The sequence below is a fragment of the Octodon degus genome, unplaced genomic scaffold, assembly GCF_000260255.1.
Source record: "Octodon degus isolate 3935 unplaced genomic scaffold, OctDeg1.0 scaffold00221, whole genome shotgun sequence".
NCBI lineage: Eukaryota > Metazoa > Chordata > Mammalia > Rodentia > Octodontidae > Octodon > Octodon degus.
The window spans coordinates 729,477-737,665 of NW_004524797.1; positions in this window are offsets into that span (position 1 = coordinate 729,477).

The following is an 8,189-nucleotide window of genomic DNA, read 5'->3' on the forward strand; positions in this document are numbered from 1 at the left end:
CGGCGGCGGCGGCGGCGGCGTCGAGGCTGTCGTGGACTTCTACGGGCGGTCCTCGCCCGGCCAGTTCGGAGCTCTGGGAGCCTGCTACAGCCCTGCGGGGCAGCTCGCAGGCGGCGGCGGCGGCCCCTACGCCCGCCACGCCACCGCCTACCCGGGCGCGGTGGATCGATTTGTGTCCGCTATGTGAGCCGAGAGTAGGAAGAAATCGCATGGGTGCCTCGGCTACCCGCGCGAACTAAATTGACTTACGCCTTGAGAGAGGTACAGAGGACGGAGTTGGTCTCAGCTGGAAGGGACCTGAGAGTGCCCTGGCACTGCGGCTGTGCACATCCGGTTTGCTTTTTAAATGTGAGATGAGGAGAGGCGGCCTCCCGGTTCCAACTGACACAAAGGATTCATGGTTGGCGAAGTCCCTAAAGACATGCCTTTCTGGCGTTCTACGGGAAAGGGCCTTGTGATCCTGGGGGACGGGGTGGGGGGAATGTGGCCTCTACACCAGAATTCCGGATCCGAATTATGGGGAGTCATAGTTGGACCCTTCCTTTGGCTGAGTAATATCGAGCCCTAATTGGTTCGACCCCTTGTACCTTTGATTATGTTACTACAATAAAGTGCTGTGATGGCACCTTTCTTCTCAGTACAGAGGACATGATTGAAAAAAAAAAAGAGAGAGAGAGAGAGAGTAGCTTCTTTTCTTATTTTGTAAGAGAAATCTGCCCCCGTTTTTGGCTTCGGTTGCCGCTGAGAATTGCAGGCCTAGGTCACAGTCCCCACCGTGCCTCAGCTCTCAGTCCCATCACGGGAACCTTCAGCCTAAGGGGTATACAAGAGGCCTTCACGATCCTACCCACCCCCTTATTATGCTCAAGGGCCCCTTCATCTTGGAAGCTACCCTGTACATTTGGCAGCATTTGTGGGCCACCCAGGACTTCTGAGTAGCCACCCAGAGCCTAACCCCCATTTGGGGGATTGGAACAGATCGTGGCAAGCATCTAACCTAAGATCCTAAGATTAGCTCCAAGCAGCAATCATAGCACAACTTACTCAACCTTTTGAGCAGGGTGTGCTGGTCATCCCACAGCTGCTACTGCCCCATCCTAAATCTGGTTTTCTGGTGAGGCAGATAGAACTACATCTTTTCATCAAGCACTCCTGGACTCAACGGGTGAACTCAGATTCAAGAAGAGCAGAGGATTCCAGGAGCCTGTTGGTAGTTGGGGTAGCTCTTCCCTCCTAGCACCCTCTCTACACTTTAACAACTTCCCCACTCAAAAAAGGAAAGAGAAAAATTCATTTCGGTGGCCAGCAAAGTGTTTTACAAAGAAACTGGACTTTACTTTCATTTTGTATCAAATGTTGTTTGTTTAAAAAACTGTTTGTATCTTGCTGTTTGTTTAAGCAGCAAGTTTACCAAAATTAGAAAATCTCACAGCTCTTTGGCCTATCTTGAGAAATCTTGTTTCAGTGCTAGAGTGAAATTCTCCAGTATTAAATATTTCAGGGACTCTATTCACGGATTTAAGATAAACCTGAGTATTCAGGCGAAGTGAATAGAAATCACTGCTGTCACTGCAGGTAGGAGAGGTGTAGCCCAGGGTACAGCACTTGTCTAGCATGCTCCAGGTCCTCAATCTCCAGTACAAAAAATTTAAAAAGAAAAGAAAAAAATGAACATGTGCATTCTGGGAAGAGAAACTGAGCTTTCTGCAAATTTTTTTTGGTGGGGGGAAGGGGGAGAAAAGAATAGGTCTGTAAAGAAAATGTATGAAAATCATTAGTAACTTTTATGTTTTATTTGGGGGAGACTATACTATCTTTTTCACAAACACATAAACTTGGTTCAGCCCAGATGGGAGTTTGTCAGAATTTATTCTATCCAATGGAAATACCATGTAAGCCACACATGTAATTTAAAACTTTCTAGTAGCCACATTAATAAATGGGTGAGATTAATTTGATAGATTGTTATATTTAACCCAATATACCTGAAATATGTTTTTAGCATCTAATTGACATAAAAACTGTTGTGTCCTCCTCATACTGTGTCTTCAAACTCTGGAGTATATTTTCCAGTTGTAGTTTTATCTAATTTTGGCCTAACCACATGCCAAGTGGTCAGTAGTAGCTATGGCTGATGACTACCCCTGAGAACAGTCCAAGCACGGGTGGGGGTAAGTGAGCCCCTTCAGGCGAGTGGCAGCTAGAGCACTGACGCTGCAGCAGGTGGGTCCAGATTCTAGGTGGACCCTGAAACCTTGTAAACATCCGGGTGTTGGGCCTTCTTCCTCTCCCCGCGGACTCTTCCAGGCTTGAGATTCCAGGGAGTTCTACCTGTGCAACTGGCTCTCTTGGATGCGGAGGGCTGGATGCCTTGCCTAGGGTGGTAGCAAGGAAAACTGAGTCCTTCACACAGGAGTTTTGTGTTTGGCTGGGGAGACCCCAGCCTCGAGATTGGGGCTAGAAAACAGGTTTTGCCCCTAGTAAGTGTGGGAATTAAGCCCTTTTCTGTTTCCTAATTACCAAGTCCAGTGCTTTGACAAGGCTCCCAGTTAACATTAAGCCCATCCCTAACCTAGAGCCTTCATTTGCAAAATAGGAATTTGGGGCTGCTATCTTGGAAGATCTTCTTGAAGTTAACCCAGACAAAAGAAGTGAGAAATGCCTTGCAAACAGATGAGCTGGAAGGCTTTAAGAAACTAATCGCAGCCTTGTCAGAAAAACTCCCGGAGCGTCACAACAAAACCCCGAGCCCAAGAAAGGGATGAGAAAAGGCGAAGGTGTACGTTCCCTCCCGCTGGCTTGGGCGCCTGATGAGAGTATGCTAAAAGCTAGGGTGGGCAGCGGGACAGAGAGGACGTGGTGTGGAGGGGACTGGAGGTGCGGGGCGGCCGCCAGCTGGACGGCGAGGCCTGCGCAGTGTGGGGTCTTGGCGTTGAGGACAGAACGGAGGCTCTTCTCCCACGGCTCCGCCCACCAGGAGTCGCCCACCGACCCCGGGGTCTTGAGGCCGTTCCTGCGCCACGCCTCGTGACAGTCAGACTCTAGGATCGCTGGAACGCGAATCACGGGTCCCGGAGAGTGGAGGTGCGTTTCTCTTTCTCTTCTTCCTCGTCCCACGGTGAACCCGGAAAGGCAGCTTGCTCCGCTCCAAGCTGCAAGCATTCCCGCGTCGTGTGCAGGCGCCCGGGGCTGTGGGTAATTAGGTGCGTTCTTCCCTAATTGCCCAAGGCTCGTTAGAGTTCGCCCCAGAGCTGTAACATTTATTTTCTTTCAAATTAACGTTGCTCTGCAATTAAGCTTAGGAAACCAGCAACAAAAGCCGACTTGGCCCAAGGTCGTTTAGTAAGAAAATGGATTAGGAACCTTCTTCGGCGCTTTAGGTGAAGCATTGGGACCGCAGAAGCCAGGGGGATGTCGTTAGCAACAGCGGCGACCTTCATGGGGCGGTGATTTATGTTCCAAAAGAAAACAGAGCCTGGAAATCTCTTGGACAGGTTGAGCTGAATTCCACACTGAAGACGTCGAACTGCTGAGTGGGGTTACAATTTACCAAATACATTTATAAACATAATATCAGTACAAGAGGTCTGTGAAGGGGCGGGGGAGATGACTCAGTGGAAGAAGCGCTTCCCTGGCAAGTGCAAAAACCTGAGTTCAATCCCCGGTTCCGCATTAAGAAAAAAAAAGAAAAAAAGCTCTGTGAAATGTTTCCATTATTAAAATTATTTTTCTTATTATAAAACCAGAACGTGTTCGTGGTTTTAAAGCATACAAAACAGGAGGCTGAGGAGGGAGAAACACCAGTTAGGGGCCAGGTTAGGTAACATAGCCAAAGCCAGTCAGAAAAGAAAAGAAGGGAAAAAAGAAAAGAAAAGAAACCCGAAGTTTTTCCAGAGAGCACAGTTAAGACTTTTAAATTCTGAATTCTGTTTTTGTTTTTGTGTTTTTACCGGTATTGGAGGCCTGAGTCTTGACTTTGTCCCTACATTTTGTGAGATTTTGAATCCTATTCCTTCTGTCACGTGGTAGACCTTAGTTTCACTGTCTGTAACAGTAGGAGCAAGGTTCTTTTCTCCATAAGTACTGACTGCTCTTCCTTTGACCCTCTGGATTCAGGGAGCATTTCTGCCAGGGAAGGAGGAAACAGGACTAGGAAGGGTGCCTTCCCTCACGGTAGACTGAGCCCCAGCAGCATGGGCAACCATTGCTTAAGAGCTCCCCAGAAATGCAGAATCTTGGGACCCACTCTACGCCCACTGGACCAGAACCTAAGTTTCAACAAGCCTTTCAAGTGATTCATATGACCTGTGCAAAGAGGCAGCACTTTGAAAAAAAATAAAGGGAAATGTTTTATGTCATAGAGCCTCCCATTTCAGCCAAAAATCCTGACCAGTGCCACAGCGCAACCTTGTGGCTCCAGCTTCAGGGGAGAAAGGGCCAGGGTGCCAGGGTGCACAGCTGGAGTGGAGCACATCATATCCTCCCTGGGTGCATTGAGAGCTGGAATGGAGGCCTTAGAATGTATCTCACCTCCTGTGTCTAGCTCAACATTAGGCGACTGTCACAACCATGTTCAGTGAAAATACATTTGAAAGTGTGTTGAAGTGAGGATGCCAATTAGAGCCAGGACTGCTCCTGAGTCCCAGTGAAGGTGCTCCAGAGACCTTGGATTCTGGTCCCCCTAAGCAGCTGATAGGGATAAATTTGACCCCCGAGCACTCAGCTCCAGCTTCAAGTCTGGAATAGTTAGGGATGAGACAAAGATTAAACCCTTCTTAGGACACAGTGGCCTGTCTGAATCAATGTAGACCAGGGATAGAGCTCAGCAGCTCAGTGCCTGCTTAGAAGGCATGAGAGCATGAGCTCAATTCCCAGTATAAAAAAAAATCCCTAAAACCTGGACAAATTTGAAGTCATGTGAGCCAAGGGGTCCTCTGTAGACAGTCAAGGGTCCTAGGTCCTAAGGAATCTTCTCCTGGCTCAAATGCACTCACCTTTTTAGAGACCCTGAGTTTCTGTTCTCACCCTGCTCCTGAGAAGTGCTGACTTGCAGATGATGTTGACAAGGCATGGTAACTGGGGAAGAATAGCCTTGAGAAAAAAACAAAGGGGCTATAATGGGCAGGAGGAGAGAGCGCAGTTCCCAGGTTCACATGACAGGAGCTGGGAGAGCCAGAGTATGTGTCTCAGTGCATAGGTGAGGTCTCAGTAAAAATAAAAAGCAAAAGCACCTTGAGGGTGTGTTCCCTAGAGCCCAGGAAGGGGTATGTGACTTGCCCAAGATCTCATGGCTGCCAAGCCCAAACCAACAAGAACTCCTGCCTCCCCCAAGGGGGACTGCATTTGATTATCATCCAAATGGAAGGCACTGTAGAAGTTATCAGTTAGGTGTGAGAGTGACATGGGTGAAATACATCTTGAGGGACTTCAAGATGAGAGACCTTATTTGGGTCTCCATTGTATAGAGGGGCAAAGTGAGCTACTAGCTGCTTAAATAAACAGCTCAGAACTGCCTAGAGAAAGAGCAGTGTGTGGGGCACAAGCAGAGAATGAAATTTTTAAAAATGAGGTAGACTAGTAAGTGATAGAGAGCGGAGATGGCCCTTTGCCAAGTTGAGCGCCCAGTGTCCCCCTGCTCCTGGCCCTCTCCAGTATCCCCTCTTCCTAGTTGAGACCAAAGGCAGCCTGCATTTTCAGTAGAATAGACCATGATGCCTGCCTCCAAAAGAATACTGCCCACTCCCTGCAGTGCTCCCTGTGCCCTCTGCTAGCCCCACACTCCTTCTACTTGGGAGCTCAGGCTCAGATATCCAGCTTGGGCCCAGAAGTTCAGGTGAACTGGACACAGAAACACAGAAGGAGAGGCCTGGGTATTCCACGGTGAGGAAGGAAGGGATTGGGAAGCTGGAACAGGATGGATCTCAGACCTGGGTGTACATCACCAGCTTATCTCACTATCTGGAAACCTGCCGCAGCTTCTCATGGGTGTGGGTGGAACACAGCCCAGTTATGGTTTTGCAGGCATGGAGGCACTCAGCATCCAAGAGAAACTGTGAGAACCACAGCCTCTTACAGCTGAATTCACACCTTGGCACCAAGACCCTCCCCAGTCCCCATATGGTCTCCCATAGCTGCCCTTAGTACACCTCCAGGTTCCAGCCAGCTCACCACTTGCCATTTCCTAGGTGCTCCACATGTTCCTGTCACCATGAATTCACACTAATTGTTCCCTCTCCATTTCATACCTTCAAGGCCACCACCCACAGGGAAGGTAGGAGTCCCTTCATCCCTCTCCTGCATCAGAGTGTCAGCCTCCGAATGGAGTTCACTGCTCCCTCCACTGTTCCAGTCATCTGTCTCGCACAGTGACTGGTGTGACCAGCTCTAACATAAGCTAGGCCAGTCCCTCTCATGGAGGGAGCAGGACCAGGCAGTGTGAGGAGAACCTAGCACATCTATGAACAGTCCTAAGAAGGGTTTCTCTCACTAGGAGAAAATTATATTTAATATGAATGCTTTTAAAAATTTTACTTCCTACATAATACTTTCTATTACTTCAAATTTTTATCAAAACTTCATACCATTATTCCACTTTGTGTGAAGTGGGATCTGCCCTGAGTTTTCCTGCCTGGGTGCGCATAAGACACAGTGTCCTCTCATGAGGAGAGTGCACACAGGTTTTGATGGCATAGCCTTGCATGGCCAGTTGGACAATGGTACAATGGACCAGCCACTCTGTACAGCAATGACACAGTCCATCCCCCTTTTGGCATATTCAAGAAAGGAGAAAAAGCAGCACACGCTGCTGGTTGTCTACCCAGTCAACTTCCTGCCTTCCTTGCTAACAAAACCCTGATTTTATCCAAGTTTCAGTTGATCATGTGTGTTAGGAGAAGTCCGTTAGGGGTATCCTTAAGTTAAATCTTGACTTGTTTAAGGTAGATATCTTGATAATGCTATCATTCTTGTCATTGATTGGTTTGGAAATGGCACAGGATACTTGCCCAGCTGGTGAAGTATCCAAGAAAGTCTGCTAGGGCCTTCTAGGCACCATTAGTTTGCTCCTAAAAGAGAGTAACAGCTCCTTTATATCTCTGGTTGTTGTTTGAGTGAGACAGCTGCAAGTATGGCAGCCATGTGGGACACAGAGGGTCCTGCCTAACAGAACACTTCAGCCTGCTGAGGATGGCAAAACAGAAAAGTGGCAAGGCATGGGGTCCCAAGAACCAATCCTGGAACCAATTCTGGAATCTTTTGTTCTTCCTGTTGGTGTCTGTTGTTAGAAACAACAAAAGGCCTTCAAGGTTTTTTGTTGTTGTTGTTGTTTTTAAGGAAGAAAAGGTTTATTTAGCTCACAGTTACTGGAGGTTTCAGTCCATACTTGGCTGACTCCAAGACAGAGCAGCACATAGCAGAAAGCAACCTTTCATCGTGGCGGCAAAGAACAGAGAGCAAAATGAAGGAGCAGCAGCAACAATGGCAGCAGATACATTTGGGCTATCCGTCCCAGGCTGGGTGTAGCACTCATACCCCTAATCCCAGCAATACTCACACTCATAGCCCCAGAAGAACTCACACCCATAATCCCAGCCGTGGATCATAAATTAATCACAAACTGTAGAACTGCACCTCAATGACTGCATGAGGTTTTGAGGGGGGACAAATACACACAAATCATAACATTCCACCCCTGGACCCCCAAAGACTCATGCACATCTCTTTATGCAAAAGACATTTTAGTCCATCTCTAAGAGTTACCAAAGTCCCAACAATTTCAGCATTGCTGAAAAGTTCGAGTCCCAAGTCTCCTCCAAGATTTAAGGCAAACTCTTTTTTTTATTTTTTGAAATTGTCCAAAATTTATTGTAAAGAAAAATCATTAAAGCATATACATAAAAAATATTAGTTTTGGAATAACAAAACTAAATAGCACCTTATTCCACATTAGCAAGAAAATAAAAAGGACCAAGTGTGTAAGAAACTAGACTAATTAAAGGACTGAAAAAAAAGAAAAGATCTGTCCTCTTTGAATTTTATACTTAGCAAACATATGTTTGAAAACTAGAAGTCAGATTTTCTAGTTATACAAACTTGAAATATTTTAATACCTCCAGAAGTAGCATATAGGAAATAACAAAGAGCATAATTCAAAAGGCAAGAGAAGTTGCAGTATGCTCCTGGATGAACAA